The following is a 20,436-nucleotide window of genomic DNA, read 5'->3' on the forward strand; positions in this document are numbered from 1 at the left end:
ATCATTGTGATTAAGTATTTCTCATAACAGTTAAAGTACCTATACAGAAAAGCTGATTTGCAACATAACTTAAGGAGTCAATACAGTTTAAAGGAAGATAACAATCAGTAATGTCCTGCTAGTTTCAGTTTTAGTCTCCCCTGTGGTAAGTAATGTAATTTTGACCCACTCATTTTGATTCCAGTAATTGTGTTGCTTGCATAAGCAATTGTTTAAGTTTGTGTTAGGTCAGTTAGAGGAGAACCAATAAAAGTAACGTCTGATATTTGGTATGCAGATGTATAAGCATTTCCGAATCTAACCATGTATTTCGAATTTTTATTTTGGGCACAGTTTTCTTTCTTAATGTAACTTTCCTTTGTTCATTTTAAAATTTAATTTCCATGATTAGTTCATAGGTACTTGGGGACAGGACTTTTTTTTGTTTTTTGCCCTCCCTCTTTTTTCCAAAATCCGTTATTTTTTTGTTTTCTATTAATTTCAATTATTTTCGCCTCTTTCTGTATTATACGAAGATAAAGATACCACAAATAACTTGTATTTGCTATTTATTATCATTTCCAAGTTTACTATCCACAGCGGTCACTGATATATAATCTGTTTAAAAATTACTCCAACTGATCTAAAATGATGATATTTATTCATTTTAATTGCATCGATATATCTAAATTGCCAATACATATATATTTTGTCTATGTTGTAAAAGTTCAACCCCCATTACAAGGTAAACTTGCAATCAGTTGTCAACGTAAACATTCCTGGAGGCCCCACCACAAGGTAATCAAAGTACTGAAGTACTGAACATCGAATGACCGCAAGTTCTGGTGCGGATGATGAATAAATGACAGGGAATTCAGTATCATTCTATTCTTCTATACTAATGATAGTGCAGTGCAAGTGCATGGTGGACATTCTTCTGTAATAATTCGTTTTTGTAATAGATTGGATTTGAGTAGCATTCATATTTTCGGGTGTTTGTTGCAAAACGTCTTGAGATGTTCTTCCGCGTTAATACAAATTTTTGGTATTCTTGATTTGTTATTGATATATATATTTCTCCCGACAAAACATTTTGATATTATTTATCTATGTTCTTAAAAATTATGTTCACGAATATTTATTGATCAAATTAATACATGAGGGTAGGAATGACCTTTACCGTCAGGCGTCAAACAGTCATTTTTGGCTACCGTTAGTGTCAAATTGGTTAAATTTTTACTGTGATTTGTCAAAATATCCTTATTGTGATTCGTCAGAGGTCTCAATTAGATATGGTTATCGTTATTTTTGGAAAAAAATTAGCGTGATTCGTCAAAATCAGTCAATTTTTTTATAGTCTAAAAGAAAGTGTACATTTTATCATCATGCACCAAAAATTACCGTTAACGTCTTTTGGCAGGAATTTTTACCGTTATTCATCATGAATGTACCCCCATTACAACCCTGATATATAACAAGCGATAAGGAATGTTATTTTGCACTCGATAATATCCGCGTAATTATACGAAATACGTTCGGTTATCAGTCAAAAACGCAAGTCACATGGGTAGAAATGTCTGCGGCAACATAACACCGGAATGCCCTCACGGTCATCCGCTGTAAAAATGTAATCAGTTGTCAATGTAAACATTCCTGGAGGCACTGTTTGCACCATTAAATGCTAATTAGATCGCTAATTTGCCACTGAAATGATAATTAGGTTAGAGGTATACAGTATTTAACTACGATCTATTGATTTTTGAAGCATGGGGGACAAAAAATTAAGTGTTGTGCATGAAAATCAAAGGTGGCAGAGGGAAATTCAAGTGTGGCACACCACCACTCTTCAATAGGTCATTGTGATCCCTGAATTTCAGATCTCATTTTCAGGGAGATAATATATGGCTATGCCTCCTCAGACATGGTCTTATGACTGAAACGCAGGGGTGACATGCAAAAATTTAATCCTGGTATCTGTTTTACCACGCCACAATTTTGGGTCCAAGTCAGGAACCTCTAGCCTTTGTTTGTCTTGTGTTTTTTTAGTCCCCTACCGTCGAAGGGGACTTTAGGTTTGGCTCCGTCTGTCTGTCTGTTTGTCTGTCCATCCATCCATCCATCAGTCCGTCCATCCGTCAGTCCGGCAAATCAGTTTTCCACACTTTTTTTCTGTCATGCTTGAAGATATTGATTTGATAATTTGTATATAGTTTTATCATGACAAGTTACAGATCAAGTTTGAATTTTGTTCCGGTCTGATGATTTTGTGCACAGTTATGGTCCTTGGACTTAGAAAAGTCACTTAAATAATCAGTTTTCCACACTTTTTTCCATCATGCTTGAAGATATTGACTTGATATTTGTTATATAGTTTACACCATGACAAGTTATAGATCAAGTTAGCATTTTGTTCCAGTACAATGAATTTTTAACCGGTAGGGGACTATGTATTGCCATGCAATACTCTCAGAATGCTTGTTTAATTTTAGTTCATTTATAAATTTCTCAGTTCTGTGTTTACTTTACTGAATTAGTATAAATTACTGTTTAGGGGCCAGCTGAAGCTGCCTACGGGTGCGGAATTTTCTTGCTGCATTGAAGACCCTTAGTGACCTTGGACCTCTTTTGTCGTGTTGTTTCTGTCACACATTCCCCGTTTCCATTCTCTATTCTACATATATATATATATCTACATATTTTTAGATACCGGATTTTCGAAGGAAATATCGGTTATTAAAATGGTGATGTACGGTGGGTGGCTGGGCGGATCTTTTTATATAGATTGGTTCTTTTGAGTGCATGTTCAGATATTTATAAAACTTCTGAAAACAGGATACTCTTTAAAACTAAGCTTTTCCGGTTGAACCTACCATATTTAGCTGTGTATAGTACGCGGTTGTGTATAATACGCACCCCCTTTTCATCCCTCCAAAATCGTGAAAAGAAAGAGCAAATAAAATATTTTTTTAATTTTTTTTTTAAGTCTAGTTCACTGTAAAAAGCTTTTAATAGGGAACAATTAAATCATGTATTTAATCTTCATTTAAGTCTATTGAAAGAAAAAGATAAAAATAATAGGATTGATAGTTCAATCAAATAATTTTTAAGTCACAAACAATTAAATGGTAGAGCTTTTATCATGTAATTAACATTTATTAATTTTATAAAAGTAAAGTTATTAATAAAGATCTCTTTTGAAATCAATGTTTGTCTAAGCTTGTCCCAAGCTGATGTAGTGTTCAAATATTATAAAAGAAATAATTAGAATGTTATGGAACAAAAGAAGTTAGACCTCAAACAAAAGTTGATTAGCAGTAATTAAAATTTAATGGCTCTTTAAACTGATATTTCCTTTTCATTAATCATGTTGAATTAGAGCACTGCCTGAGGTTATTACATTGAACACCTGTCAAAAGTTGACATGATTATTCAATTGCTACACACCCATACTTAATCCTTAAGTGCAAGTCTTTGTAAGAATCAGGCAATTTTGAAAAAAATCAAAACATAGCCGAAAAAAACCATCGACCTAACCATGCTATTCTGAAGACACCCTCATTCTGAATAAGAAATGGTTGGTCTTTCATTTCTATGTGTCTGGTAATTCGAGAAATCTCTAGATAACTTTTGGTTAGAATGGTTGCAAATTATTAATTGTTAATTTCTAGTGCATTTCAACCAAACTATATCTTGAATTACCAGAACAGGAAAAGGTAACGAATGATATATTCGTGCACCATTATACATTTTGAACATAAAGTAATGTCAACTTTAGTGGGAGTTTTTGTTTGTCATGTTTTCACCACTGCCTGATTCTTAGTCAAATTGGCACTTAATTACATTTTAAGCTCACTCGTGCAGGATGTCACACAAGTACTTGTGTATTCAATGAAGAAGAAAAAAAACCTTTTTTTTTTAATTATAAATTAAGAAATAAAATAAAAAACGTCTTGAACATATCCAATAATAAAGAAAAAAACGCTATTAATAAAAAAAAAAAAAAAAAAAAAAAAATAAAAACTGTCTGTAGTCGTGTATAATAGGCACCCCTTCTACCAACTACTTTTTTGGGGGTAAAAAATGCGTACTATACACAGATAAAGTGCATTATTACATTTATTTTGTGGATATCTGTTTTCTCCGTTTACGGTTTGTTGTCGAGCCTGCGACTTTTGTCGCAGAAAGCTCGACATAAGGATAGTGATCCGGCGGCTACGGCGGCGGCGGCGTTAGCTAACTTCTTAAAAGCTTTATATTTTAGAAGGTGGAAGACCTGGATGCTTCATACTTTGTATATAGATGCCTCATGTTACAAAGTTTCCGTCAGTCACAAGTCCAATGTCCTTGACCTCATTTTCATGGTTCAGTGACTACTTGAAAAAAAAGTTCAGATTTTTTGGAATGTTAAATTCTCTCTTATTATAAGTAATAGGATAACTATATTTGGTATGTGCGTACCTTGCAAGGTCCTCATGCCCGTCAGATAGTTTTCACTTGACCTCGACCTCATTTCATGGATCAGTGAACAAGGTTAAGTTTTCGTGGTCAAGTCCATATCTGAGATACTATAAGCAATAGGTCTACTGTATTTGGTGTATGTAATGATAGTAAGGGGTACATGTCCAACTGGCAGGTGTCATCTGACCTTGACCTCATTTTCATGGTTCAGTGGTCATAGTTTAGTTTTTGTGTTTTGGTCTGTTTTTCTAATACTGTATGCAATAGGTCAACTGTATTTGGTGTATGGAAATATTGTACGATGTTCATGTCAGTCTGGCAAGTTTTATTTGACCTTGACCTCATTTTCACGGTTCATTGCTCAATGTTAATTTTTTGTGTTTTGGTTTGTTTTTCTAATACTGTATGCAGTAGGTCTACTATATTTGGTGTATGAAAATATTTTACGATGTACATGTCAGTCTGGCATGTTTTATTTGACCTTGACCTCATTTTCAAGGTTCATTGCTAAATGTTAAGTTTTGTGTTTTGGTCTGTTTTCCTAATACTATATGCAGTAGGTCAACTATATTTGGTGTATGGAAATATTTAATGATGTACATGTCAGTCTGGCAGGTTTTATTTTACCTTGACCTCATTTTCATGGTTCATTGCTTATGTTACATTTTTGTGTTTTGGTCTGTTTTTCTTACACTTTAAGCAATAGGTCAACTATATTTGGTGTATGGAATGATTGTAAGGTGTACATGTCTAACTGGCAGGTGTCATTTGACCTTGACCTCATTTTCATGGTTCAGTGATCAAAGTTAAGATTTTGAGTTTTGGTCTTTTTTTCTTATACTATATGCAAAAGGTCAACTATATTTGGTGTATGGAAGTATTTTATGATCTTTATGTCAGTCGCACAGTTTTTATTTGACCTTGACCTCATTTTCACAGTTCATTGCTCAGTGTTCAGTTTTTGTGTTTTGGTCTGTTTTTCTTAAACTATAAGCAATAGGTCAACTATATTTGTTGTATGGAAGAATTGTTAGCTGTACATGCCTGCCTGGCATGGTTCATCTGACCTTGACCTCATTTCCATGGTTCATTGTTCAATGTTTAGTTTTCTTGGTTAATGTTAAGTTTATGTGACAGTTGTAAGAAAGCTTTATATTTAGGGCTATCAACATAATATCAATGATTAGTAAAGAAGGCAAGACATTTCAGCGTGTGCACTCTTGTTATTTACAGTAATTTATTTATAAACTCTACACATGTTTCTTTCCGGTGGATTTAAAATTTGTCTATCATATTTTATCAAGGTAAATTTCTAAAATAATTAGTGTGCCACTTAGATAAAAATGACTTTATATGTTTACTTGTATTTGTGTATATATATATATATATTCAAAAAATATCTTTAATCTTTGGTATTATTCTGAATTAAATGTTCAATGAAATTAGATGCTTCAACATGTATGATTTCCTCAAAATTCAGCGTAAGAAGATATATTACTAATTTAGAAAACCGCCTTGTGTCCCATACTTATTTCTATGCGACAATAATAAAAACATCGTAACCCATTATGCAAGAAATCAGTGATTTTTATTGTGTAAAGGGAGAAAACTCTTTAGTATGTACATTACATGCTATTTGTCTTGCAATGTTTTTGTAAGTCATAACTGAATTCTCACACACAATCTTTGTTTTTCATATTATTGGTAATTTGGAATGGCTTTTTAGCTCACCTGGCCCAAAGGGCCAAGTGAGCTTTTCTCATCACTTGGTGTCCGTCGTCTGTCGGCTTCGTCGTCGTTAGCTTTTTACAAAAATCTTCTCCTCTGAAACCACTGGGCCAAATTTAACCAAACTTGGCCACAATCATCATTAGGGTATCTAGTTTAAAAATTGTGTCCGATGACCCCGCCAACCAACCAATATGGCTGCCATGGTTAAAAATAGAACATAGGGGTAAAATGTAGATTTTGGCTTATATCTCTGAAACCAAAGCATTTAGAGTAAAACTGATTATCAGGTCAAGATCTATCTGCCCTAAAATTTCCAGACAAATCTGACAACCTGTTGTTGGGTTGCTGCCCCTGAATTGGTAATTTTAAGGAAATTTTGCAGTTTTTGGTTATTATCTTGAGTATTATTATAGATAGAGATAAACTGTAAACAGCAATAATGTTCAGCAAAGTAAGATCTACAATTAAGTTGTCATGACCAAAATTGTCAGTCGACCCCTTAAGGAGTTATTGCCCTTAATAGTCAATTTTTAACAATTTTTCGTAAATTTTTGTAATCTTTTACAAAAATCTTCTTCTTTGAAACTACTGAGACAAATTTAACCATACTTGGCCATAATCATTATTAGGGTATTTAGTTTAAAAAAATTTGTCCGATGACCCCGCCTTCCAACCATCATGGCCGACATGGTTAAAAATAGAACATAGGGGTAAAATGCAGATTTTGGTTTATATCTCTGAAACTAAAGCATTTAGAGCAAATCTGATAGGTGGCAAAAATGTTTATCAGATGTAGATTTATTTGCCCTGAAATTTTCAGACGAATCCGACAACCCTTTGTTGGGTTGCTGCACCTGAGTTAGTTTTTTTTACAAAAATTTTGCAGTTTTTTGTTATTATCTTAGATATCATTATAATATCTAATACTATTAATTATGATTTTAACCTTATTTTACAAGATTTCCAAAGCATCAGTAAATACAGGTGAGCGACACAGGCTCTTGAGAGCCTCTAGTTTTAAGTTTTAGCAGTTCAGTTATCCAATTAGTTTTGTTTTTTAATTTCTTAAGTAACACCTTTTCTGATATTTTCTCATTGGTATCTAATATGTCATTGATATATTTTTGTCTCGCCTTGACAGAGTCAAAAAGCGAGACATAGGTATGCTGTTTCCGGTGGCGACGGCGGCGTCAACAATGTATTAGTTTGTGATTAGGTCTAGTTCATGGTGAACCACTAGTGGTAGGTCAATGATATTTGGTATGCAGTTGTCTTAGCATTGGCACATCTCATTACCATGGAGATTATTTGGCCCCGTCCCCTCAGTCAAGGTCTATTGACTTTGAAACTTTTCATAGTTAACATGTATTAGTTTGTGATTAGGTCAATTTATGAGGAACCACTAGTGGTAGGTCACATATATTAGTTTGTGATTAGGTCAATTTATGAGGAACCACTAGTGGTAGGTCAAAGATATTTGGTATGCAGTTGTATAAGCATGGGCATATCTCATTTCCATGGAGATTATTTGGCTCCGCCCCCTTAGTCATGGTCTATAGACTTTGAAAATTTTGCTAAGTTTACATGTATTAGTTTGTGTGTTTAGGTCAGTTCAAGGGGAACCATTAGTGGTAGGCTAATGTTAATTGGTGTTCAGTTGTATAAGCATTAGCACATCTCATTTCCATGGAGAATATTTGGCCCCACCCCCTCAGTCATGGTCTATTTACTTTGAAACTTTTGCTTAGTTTACATGTATTAGTTTGTGATTAGATCAGTTTAAGATGAACTGCTAATGTTAAGTCATTGATATTTGGTATGCAAATTTATTGGCATTTGCAAGTATCGTTTCCATGGAGAATATATATAGCCCCACCCCTGATCATGGTTCATTGACTTTGAAACTTTTACATAGTTTACAAGTGAATGTTTGTGTTTAGGTTTGTTTAATGGGAACGACTTATAATAAGTCAATGGTATTTGGTATGCAGTTGTATTAGCATTGGCACATCTCATTCCATGGAGATTGTTTAGCCATGTACCTTCAGTCATGGGTCATCGACTTTGAATATTTGCATTACTTACATGTTAAAGTATTGCAATTTTAATTTCAACATTTGCATTATCAAAATACAAAAAGGCGAGACATATCGCTGTGAAAACAGTTTATGTTACTATCAATCCAATTCTTAAAAACAAGGCTGTTTTTACATTGTATCATAGATCAAATTTATTTGTTCAGTGTATGTTCACTGGTGTTAATATGTCTTTTGATTGAGTTAAGCCATTTCAATTGATATTTTATCGTGTGTCTTTCTATGTTGTGATGTTACACTATTGTTTCAGATAAGGGTGAAGGTTTGGTACCATTAAAACGTTTAAACCCGCTGTAATTGTTTGCACCTGTCCTAAGTCAGGAATCTGATGTTCTGTAGTTGTCGTTTGTTGATGTTGTTCATAAGTGTTTTTCGTTTCACGTTTCTATACGACCGCAAAAAAATTTTGCGATCGTATATTGATATGACGTTGGCGTCGTCGTTGATCTAAGACACATTGGTTTTTGCACTCTAACTTTAGCTGGGGCGTCCCACGGCCCAAGCCTGTCTGGCAAAACAGCCGTTTGACGTCAGAGGAATCTCGGACTAATTTACAGGTATCCATGAAGTCATGGAGGAGTGGTTTCATCTTTGTCGTCTTCACAATGATTAATAGAAAATATTGCATACTTCAGGCTGCTGTGGAATTGTTTAACCACTGATATTGGTTCCATAAAGTCAGGCTCAAAAGATTCTGTACCCGATTTGTTTGAGACAGAAACGGTTATCGTGTCGGTTTTATTAATATCTGCTGCATCATTGTCAATGATGTCATCGAAGACATCATTCCATGTGCAACTCTGTCTGAATCTGTATAAACAGTTTACTATTAAACTTTTTATGCCCCCGCCGTGGCGGTGGTGGCATTAAGTTTTACCCTTGTCAGTCTATACGTACGTACATATGTACGTATGTCCCAAAATTGGTTTCTGTTCTCTAACTTGAGTTTGCCTCAACCAAATGTTATGAAACTTATATACAATGCTTATTACTACTAAACACAGATCATGTTTGAATTTTTGTGGCGTCACTATAACCGTTCTAGAGTTATGCCCCTTTATAAATGGAAAAATTGCAAAATGTTTAGTTTCTGTCTCTAACTTAAGTTTGCCTCAACCAAATGTTATGAAACTTATACACAATGCTTATTACCACAAAACACAGATCAAGTTTGAATTTTGGTGGCGTCACTTTAACCGTTCTAGAGTTGTGCCCCTTTATAAATGGAAAAATTCTGCAATTTTTAGTTTCTTCTAAATATCAAGTAATTTTTAAAATTGGAGTTATCTTCCTTTGTCCATGATTATAGTTGAATCTACAATCAATGCTTTATACAATGCAATGTTTAATTTTGACTTCCACGGATTAAACACAAATCAAGTTGAATTTGGGTAGTGTCACTTTAACCATTATTGAGTTATGCCCCTTTATAAATCGAAAGATTGCAAAATTTTTAGTTTCCATTCTGTAACTTAAGTTTGCCCCAACCAAACATTATAAAACCTAAACACAATATTCATTACCACAAAACTTAGATCAAGTACAGATTTTTTGTTTCCGTTTTCTAACTTAAGTTTGCCTAAACCAAATTATATGAAACTTATACACAATGCTTATTACTACATAATACAGATTAAGTACTAAATTTGGTGGCGACACTTTCACTATTCTTGAGTTATGTCCCTTTATAAACATGAAAATTGCTGAATTTTTCGTTTCCGTTCTCTTATTTTAGTTTGTCTCAACCAAATGTTATAAAACTTATACACAACCATTCTAGAGTTATGCGTGTTTACAAATAGAAAAATTGCTGAATTTTTAGTTTCTGTTCTCTTCTTAAGCTAGCCTCAACCAAATGTTATGAGACTTACACACAATGCCACAAAACTCAGATCAAGTTCAAATTTGGGTAGCGTCAATTTTATCGTTCTTCAGTTATGTCCCTTTATAACTATATGATATGCAAGTGGGGGCATCATCTGTGGACACATGTGGACACTATCCACATTTATTTGTTTGTTATTTGTCTCAAAATTGACAGAAGACGAAAGTGTAAAGTACTCCTCCATGACTTCAGATTGCAGTTTTGTAATTGACGGCTCCATAGGCCTACATGCTAAACAGCTGATCTTTGATAAAAAATGCTACATAGAAAACAAATTTCATGTTCATATCATGTATGTACTAATGTGAAATTGTGATTTAATCGGAAAAAAAGCGGGTCATGCCACGAAGAATAAAAAGTTATGTAACCCTGAAGTCAAAACTATTTTTTTTCTACTTTCTGTTTGCTGTTTTTACTAGGCAGTAAACATGATATCCTTCCACTTTCCTTGATTGATATCCCCAAAAAGATGCAAGATTTTTTAAAAATCTATATATATGTTTCAATTCAGTATAAACTTTTAATCAAACAGAAAAAATTGAGTCCAGAAAAAAATTCAGAAAAAAATGGACTATTTTATTTCCCTCCATGTTTTGACGCACCGGAAACTGGAGTTGTAATACAAGACTGGTACCTTCATAGATACCTGTAAACAATTGCTATGTGCTTTATCATTAAACTGTCCCATGAACGCTTGACAGGAAAGTAAGAGAAACGAACTTGAAACGTGTAATCGACCTAGACTTTAAATAATTCCGGAAACGACCAGAAGTTCTGGATCGCTTCAATGGAAGTATTAAAAATAATTTCTTCAAATTAGGCTAAAAGCAATAAAATTTTCACAGGGGGGCGGATTTTCGAAGGTCGGTTGGTAAACTGCAAACAAACAATATTTTAATTTAAGCCTTATTTTTAACCCTGAGCTTGTACCAAATTTTTCTATTACTTTGAGTATTAAATATATTTCCTTTTCATACGACCGCAAAAAAAAATTTTTCCGTTGTATAATGCTATGGTGTCGTCAACCTCATCATCGACCTCGGTGTCTGCGTCAGCGTCTTCCAAAGACACATTTGGTTTCCGGACAATAACTTTAGTTGAAGTGAATGGATCTCTAAGAAATTTTACCAGAAGGTTCAATACCACAAAAGGAAGGTTGGGATTGATTTTGGGGGTTATGGTACCAACAGTTTAGGAATTAGGGGCCAAAAACAAGCATTTTTGTAGTTTCCGGAAAATAACTTGTGTGTTAGTTTATAGATCTCTCAGAAATTGTATCACAAAGGGAAGGCTGGGATTGAGTTTGGGGGTAATTGCCCAAACGGTTCAGGAATTTTTTTTCAAATTTAAATATGTTGTTTCCTGGGACTTAATGAAGGTCTAGTTCAATTGTCAAGATTTTAGTATATCTCCTTTGTGAGTTATCGCCATTTTTAAAATCCAAAAGTGGAATTTTTAAATATTTTACTCTTGTTATCTTTTTTATGACTAAGCATAATGTCTTATCTCACAATAAAAATTGGAGTGACAGATTTATTTGAAAATTATCTATTTCCTAAGTGGTAATGATTATAAGCTATATTATTAGACATTTTGAAGTTAATTACATTATTAATCATTAATTAGATCTGGGTTATATCTTAGCATATAATATCATTGGAGTGACAGATTTATTTGAAAAAATTCTGTTTCCTGATAAGATCTGTAGGACTGTATATATAAAGTTTGAAATTAACTAGAAGGACTGTATAAATGAAATTTGAAATTTACTGTTCATTATTAGACATTTTGTAGATAATTAAGTCTCCCTAAACCATATATATTCTTACCCCCATCCCCCTTCAATTTGAGATTGTGCTTTTATCTTGTAAATGAGATCCCCACCCCTAAACCATATATATTCTTGTATGGGACAAAAAAAAACAAATCAAATGAAATATTTGGGGAGTCCCCAGGTTCACCCCCACCCCCCTTCTTTTTGAAAACTTGTAAACTGTAGATCCCCACCCCGAAACCATATATCTTCTTGTATGGGACAATAAAACAAATCGCATGAAATATAAGGTGAGTCCCCTGGGGTCACCCCCACTCCCCTCCTGTTTGAGAACTTGTAAATGGTCGAGATCCCCACCCCTAAACCATATATATTCTTGTATGGGACATTAACACAAATCAAATGAAATATAGGGGAAGTCCATGGGGGTCACCCCCCACCCCCCTTCTTTTTGAAAACTTGTAATCGGTCAAGATCCCCACCCTCAAACCATATATTTTCTTGTATGGGACAACAAAACAAATCAAATGAAATAAAAGGCGAGTCCCCTGGGGTCACCCCAACCCCATCCTATTAGGGGAAGTCCATGGGGGTCACCCCCACCCCCCTTCTTTTTGAAAACTTGTAAACGGTCCAGATCTCCACCCTTAAACCATATATATTCTTGTACGGGACAATAACACAAATCAAATGAAATATAGGGGAAGTCCATGGGGGGAACCCCCACCCCCTTCTTTTTGAAAACTTGTTAACGGTCAAAATCCCCACCCTGAAACCATATATATTGTGGTATGGGACAATAAAACAAATCAAATGAAATAAAAGGCGGATCCCCTGGGGTCACCCCACCCCATCCTGTTTAAAAACTTGTAAACGGTTGAGATCCCCACCCCTAAACCATATATATTCTTGAATGGGACAATAAAACAAATCAAATGAAATATAGGGGAAGTCCATGGGGGTCATCCCCATCCCCCTTCTTTTTGATAACTTGTAAACAGTCAAGATCCCCACCCCTAAACCATATATATTCTTGAATAGGACAATAAAACAAATCAAATGAAATTGAGGGGGAGTCCCCTGGGGTCACCCCACCCCTCTTTTTTTTTGAAAACTTGTAAACGGTCAAGATCCCTACCCAGAAACCATATATTATTGCATGGGACAATAACACAAATCAAATGAAATATAGGGGAAGTCCATGGGGGTCTCCCCCAACCCCCTTTCTTTTTGAAAACTTGTAAACGGTCAAGATCCACACCCTGAAACTATGTATATTCTTGTATGGGACAATAAAACAAATCATATGAAATAAAAGGTGAGTCCCCTGGGGTCACCCCCACCCCCTCCTGTTTGAGAACTTGTAAACGGTAGAGATCCCCACCCCTAAACCATATATATTCTTGTACGGGACAAAAAAACAAAACATATGAAATAAAGGGAGAGTCCCCAGGGGATCACCCCCCTTTTGACATTGCCCAATGTCAAGCGACAATGGGAATGACGAATTAATGGAGCTTTGTTTGGGAGACTTCGTAACAGCATTCTGTTACAATTATTTCTTGTTACTGATAAGTTTTATAGATTTTGAAATGACATTGTATTAATGATAAATAAAATTTTGGTTTATTTTCTTCTTTTCTTTGGTAAATTGTTTGTAGAATTTTGTGGCAAGTTTGTTTGTTATTCTGTAAAAACTAATTTTCTGAATGCTATATATTTTTTTTTATGAAGTAAACTCCTTTAAAAACTAAGCTTATATTGTCTATTAATAAACATATATTTAGATTTCTGATTTTGGGTCCAGTTTTTAAGTTGGTCCAAATAAGGGTCCAAAATTAAACTGTGTTTGATTTCAACATAAATTGAATATATATAGAGTTCTTTGAAATGCTTAATCTAAACCTGTATTTCTTTTCATTATTAATAAGATAATACCACATTGAGGTCCAAAGGGTCCTAAATTACACTTTTGATTAATTTCATCAAAAATTGAATTCTTTGGTTCTTTGATATGCTGATTCTAAAAATGTTTGAGTGTTAAATCATATCTAATTTTAGAGAACTTAGTCATCACTGGTTGTTGTTATTATATTATTGATTATAATTTGAAAAATTGCATCATATCTTATTTTATAGAACTATTTATCCAGTTTGAGTTATTTCCCTTTGCACAGAAAATATTATGGATAAAATTAACCTGTGTTTCATTTCAACATAAATTAAATATATATAGGGTTCTTTCAAATGCTGAATCTAAACCTGTATTTGAATATTAGATTTTTGGGCCCAGTTTTCAAGTTGGTCCAAATCAGGGTCCAAAATCAAACTTTGTTTGATTCAACAAAAAAATAATTTATGGGGTTCTTTGAAATGCTGAATCTAACCATGTATTGAGAGATTTTGGATTGTGGGCTCCTTTATCAAATTGGTCCACTTTGAGGTCCAAAGGGTCTTAAATTAAAATTTTGTCTGATTTCATCAAAAATTGAATTCTTGGGGTTCTTTGATATGCTGATTCTAATATGTACTTAGATTTTTGATATTGGACCATAATAGGTATTTAAATGTCCAATTTCAAGTATTTCAGTTCTTAAACCACATTCATTTTGTGTCACAAACCTATGCTGTGTCAAATATTCAATCACAATCCAAATTCAAAGCTGTTTAAGCTAAAATGTAGTGTCCATACTTGCTCAACTGTTCAGGGTTCGACCTCTGCAGGAAAATCCGGTTTGCTGTCACTCTGACAGCCTCTTCTTATAGTTTTCAGACAGTAACTTGTGTTTAAGTGTATGGATCTCTCTAAAATTGTACTACAAGGTTCCATACCAAAAAGGGAAGGCTGGGATTAATTTGAGGGGTAATTACTCCAAGGGGGAGGGGGTTCAAAAAGTTAAGGGGGATTTTTTTTTCCTATTTTTTTTGGGGGTTCATATTTTTTTTCTTCATAATTTTTGAAATGTCAAATGATTGCACAGTATTGCGCAATAGCAAGAAATCTTCAATTGAAAATAAATACAAATCTTTCAACCAATTTCAATGTGATTAATTTAAAGTCTTTAATTTTGGGGAGTTCTATCTAACCTTGTATTACTTTTTATACGACCGCAAAAAATTTTGCGATCGTATATTGGTATGACTTTGTTGTCGTCGTTGTCGTCGTCATCGACGTCATCCGAAGACACATTGGTTTTCGCACTCTAACTTTAGTTTAAGTAAATGGATCTCTATGAAATTTCACCATAAGGTTCAATACCACAAAAGGAAGGTGGGGTTATGGTACCAACAGTTAAGGAATAAGGGGCCAAAAAGGGGCCAAAAATAAGCATTTTTGTAACTTCCAGACATAACTTGTGTGTTAGTGTATGGATCTCTCTGACATTGTACCACAAGGTTCCATATCACAAAGGGAATGCTGGGATTGATTTTGGGTGTAATTGCCTCAAAATTTAAGGAATTAGGGGCAAAAAAAGGGGCAAAAAACAAGCATTTTTATATGGACAAATTCCTTAGTACAAAACATAATTTAAAGCAGTGTAAGGGAGATAAATCAAATACATCATTTGAATTACCTCCCTTACACTGCTTTTAAATTATTTATAAAGTAATGGTTAATGAACAATTAAGACAATTTTAAACAGTGTAAGGGAGGTAATCCACATACAACGTTTTGATTACTTCCCTTACACTGCTTTTAAATTATGTTTAAAGAAATGCATATTTATAAAGGAAGACCAGTAAAAATATCTGCAAATGTTGCATCTTTTTTTTTTACAAAAAAATCCATATGAAAGATTTGACACCATATTTTAAATTCTATTATAAAATAGATTAAGTTAGCACTATGGTAAATTTAAATGGGTAATTATGGTTGCAAATTCCATTGGAAATTTGAATTGAGATTATGACCATATCTTAAGGGAAAGAATTTTTTGGGGGAAAAAGGGTGGGGGGGGGGTGTAAAAAGAAATTGTGGGGGGTCAATTTTTTCTCATTTCAGATTTTAGAAATTAAAAAGAATTATTCTTCAAATATTATTTTTTTTTCAAATTTCAAATATTGAAAAATTTCAAGAAGTAATCTTTAATTGCACAGGATGGCGCATTAGATTTGTAAAATCTTTGACCACATTTATTTATTTGTATGCCAAATCTGACCGTGTATTTAGATTTTTAATTTGGGGTCCAGATTTCAAATTGGTCTACATTAAGGTCCAAAGGGTCCAAAATTAAACTTAGTTTGATTTCAACAAAAATTGAATATATGGGGTTCTTTGATATGCTGAATCTAACCATGTATTTAGATTTTTTATTTGTGGGCCCTGCTATCAAATTGGTTCATATTGTGGTCAAAAGGGTCCAAAATTAAACTTTGTTTTATTTCATCAAAAATTGAATTATTGGGGTTCTTTGATATGCCAAATCTAACCGTGTATTTAGATTTTTAATTTTGGGTCCTGTTTTTTAAATTGGTCTACATTAAGGTCCAAAGGGTCCAAAATTAAACTTAGTTTGATTTTAACAAAAATTGAATTCTTGGGGTTCTTTGATATGCTGAATCTAAACATGTGTTTAGATTTTTGATTATGGGCCCAGTTTTCAAGTTGGTCCAAGTTGGGGTCCAAAATTGAACTTTGTTTGATTTCAACAAAAATTGAATATATGGGGTTATTTGATATGCTGAATCTAACCATGTATTTTGATTTTTGGGCCCCGTTATCAAATTGGTCCACATTGAGGTCAAAAGGGTCCAAAATTAAACTTTGTTTGATTTCATCAAAAATTGAATTCTTTGGATTCTTTGATATGCTGAATCTAACCATGTATTTAGATTTTGGATATTGGACCATAATAGGTAAATTAAAAGATTTTAAGTTCTTAGACCACATTCATTCTGTGTCAGAAACCTATGCTGTGTCAAATATTTAATCACAATCCAAATTCAGAGCTGTATCAAACTTGAATGTTGTGTCCATACTTGCCCCAACTGTTTAGGGTTAGACCTCTGCGGTCTTATCAAGCTGCGCCCAGCGAAGCATTTTATTTGGATATTGGGCCTTATTTTTTAATTGGTATACATTGAGGTCAAAAGGGTCCAAAATTAAATTTTGTTTGATTTCATCAAAAACTGAATTATTGCGGCTGTATGATATGCTGAATCTTATTGTGCATTTAGATTTTTTATTTTGGGCCCTGTTTTCAAATTAGTCCATATAAAGGTTTGAAGGGTCTAAAATTAAATTTTTGGTGTTTTTTTATATGCTGAATCTAACCATGTTGTTAGATTTTGGATATCAGACCATTCTAGGTAAATTAAATGTCCCATTTCAAATTTTTAAGATCTTTGACCACATTTATTTTGTGTCAGAAACCTATATTATGTCAAAAATTTATCACAATCCAAATTCAGACAGTATCAAGCTTGAATATTGTGTCCAAACTTGCCCCAACTGTTCAGGGTTAGACCTCTGCGGTCATATCTGGCTGCCCTCAGCAAAGCATTTTATTATTTTTATACGACCGCAAAAAATTTTTGCAGTCGTATATTGGTATGACGTTGGCGTCGTCATCTTCCGAAGACACATTGGTTTTGCACAATAACTTTAGTTTAAGTGAATGGATCTCTATGAAATTTTACCATAAGGTTCAATACCACAAAAGGAATGGTAGGATTGATTTTGGGGGGTCAATTCGCAACAGCAAAGTGTATTGCACAAAAGCAAAAAATTGAATATAAATTCAAATCATATAACCAATTCTAAGTTCTTTGACTACAGTTATTCTGTGTCATAAACCTTTTATGTGTCAAATATTTAATTACAATCGAAATTCAGACCTGTATCAAGTGCAAATATTGCGTCCATTTTTGCCCCAACTGTTCAGGGTTGGACCTCTGCAGTCGTATCCAGCTGCTCTCGGGGAAGCAATTTATTTTAGAATAAGGTTGTGTAATCTCCTAATTGTGATATTTTAAGATTGGTATTTTCCATCAATTTTATTTCAAATCCTTTTATATTAGAATCTTTTCTAATTTTACATACCAATATTTGCAATGACATCCTTGTCTAATGCCTCAAAGAATAGATATGGGTTCTGATATTCAACTATTATTTGAACTTAGCTTTTAACATCATTGTAAATGGTTTTAATCCATTTCAAAATGATTCTTGAAAGCCAAATTTTTTTGTAACGCTGAATATATAAATTCCAATTCAAGTGTATCGAATGCTTTTGAGAAGTCTAAAAATAACAAGGCTACTTCTATTTTAAATGATTCAGCATAATCTATGATATCCTGAATTTGACTTACAATTACAACCAATATATCGATTTGCAATACAACCATTTTGATCCGCACTCATAATTTTTGGTTGAATACTTTTAATTCTTTGTGCTAGGGTATATGCAATCAGCTTTGTGTCAACATTTAGCAGTGTTCTAGGCCTGTAATTTTCTTAGAGTAATGGATCATTTTTTTTTGTGATTAAGGGAGATAATCCCCAGTGTTTGTGTTTCAGTTAGTCGCCCTTTTTCATAACATTTATTAAATGGATGTACTGCAAATTTCTTTGAGTCCTAGCAACATTGACAATATCATATTTATAATATAAAATATGGAGTTTTATTGGTAGAGATGGAGGACAATCAATAGTGACTACGTTATATACTGACCAGTAATAACAGTTTTGATCAAAGGTTCAGTTATATCACTTATATGACAATTAAAGAGTTTATTTTAACAGTTACATATTTTACAGATTTTATTTTTAAAACGTTTATTAAATTTGACATGTTTGATGTTTCATTAAAAGCGGTTTATATAATATTGCATATTTTGCATAAGTATAAAATGACTTGAAATGGACATTAACTGAAAGAAAAACTACATTAAATACAAAAATTTGTAAGCGGTTCCGCAAAACCCTGTGTCTAGCCTGCGATTACTGCTGTCAGTGTAAAAGTGTAATGTTGACTTAAAAAGTGAGTCCATATACATGTATAAGCAAAATACAGAGTTTAAAAAAAAATCAAACTTTTTCTATAGATTCTATTTCTTTGTCCTGAAGATTTAGCTTCTGTCTTAGTTTGATAAAAATCCAAGACGGTTTACAAATTTATCATGTCAAAAAAATTTAATCCCAGACTGTCTGTAAATGTTAACTATAAAAAAACTATGTCCATCTATCAGACAAATACTAAAAATGAAAAAAATATATTTTCCAAAGTTTGCTTCAGACTTTATCTCTAAATCATAAAGGTTTGACAAAGTAATTGATTTGTAATAAACTTTAACCCCAGACTGTATATCTACTTGTTAACTGTAATAAAAACTTAAGTCCATTTATCAGTAAAAAATGGAAAAAAATGAAACAAAATATTTTCAAAATTTTGCTCTGGATACTATATTTTGTTCATAAACAAGCTTCTGTCCAAATTTCATAAAATTCCATGAAGGTTTGAGAAATTTATTGATGACTGAGAAACTTTAACCTCAGACTAAACCTGAAATTTAACTTAAAAAAAAACAAAGTCCATTTATAAGTAAAATATGGAAAAATGAAAATAAATATTTTTAATTCAGTTTTTGATGAAATCAAACAAAATTTAATTTTGGACCCTTTTGACCTCAATGTATACCAATTAAAAAATAAGGCCCAATATCCAAATAAAATGCTCCGCTGGGCGCAGCTTGATAAGACCGCAGAGGTCTAACCCTAAACAGTTGGGGCAAGTATGGACACAACATTCAAGTTTGATACAGCTCTGAATTTTGATTGTGATTAAATATTTGACACAGCATAGGTTTCTGACACAGAATGAATGTGGTCTAAGAACTTAAAATCTTTTAATTTACCTATTATGGTCCAATATCCAAAATCTAAATACATGGTTAGATTCAGCATATCAAAGAATCCAAAGAATTCAATTTTTGATGAAATCAAACATTAAATTTTGCTCTGGATACTATATTTTGTTCATAAACAAGCTTCTGTCCAAATTTCATAAAATTCCATGAAGGTTTGAGAAATTTATTGATGACTGAGAAACTTTAACCTCAGACTAAACCTGAAATTTAACTTAAAAAAAAAACAAAGTCCATTTATTAGTAAAATATGGAAAAATGAAAATAAATATTTTCCAAATTTTGCTCTGGATACTATATTTGGTCATAAACAAGCTTCTATCCAAATTTCATAATATTCCATTAAGGTTTGACAAAGTTACTGATGTCTAAAAAAAACTTGAACCACAGACTGAACCAAAATGTTGAAGCCGCATACGCTGACGACAGAATCTAGGATCGCTGTGTCTCACTTTCGTGACATTAATGTCGCAGGCTCGACAAAAAGGCCAACACCAAACAAACAACAGAAGTACAAAGTATATTCTTTATTACTTCATGTTTTTATTATGCACGCTAGTATTGACAAAACAATGTAAACATGCACATTTATCTTTTATAAATGATTAAAAGAGTTTTCACATTTTCCCAGTTGTTTATCAACCATT

General features: G+C 33.1%; 1 protein-coding gene and 1 long non-coding RNA gene across 4 annotated transcripts in view; both read left to right on the plus strand.

Annotated features, from left to right (window-relative positions):
- The window catches only part of LOC127709696 (folliculin-interacting protein 1-like), a 175,144-nt gene that overhangs the window by 33,408 nt on the left and 121,300 nt on the right, over window positions 1-20,436 (plus strand). The window lies entirely within an intron of this gene.
- Window positions 6-10,530, plus strand: LOC127709766 (uncharacterized). Its single transcript, XR_007985749.1, has 2 exons — window positions 6-4,851; window positions 4,998-10,530. It is a non-coding gene; the product is annotated as an uncharacterized LOC127709766 (long non-coding RNA).

The sequence above is a fragment of the Mytilus californianus genome, unplaced genomic scaffold, assembly GCF_021869535.1.
Source record: "Mytilus californianus isolate M0D057914Y unplaced genomic scaffold, xbMytCali1.0.p SCAF_7, whole genome shotgun sequence".
Classification (NCBI taxonomy): domain Eukaryota; kingdom Metazoa; phylum Mollusca; class Bivalvia; order Mytilida; family Mytilidae; genus Mytilus; species Mytilus californianus.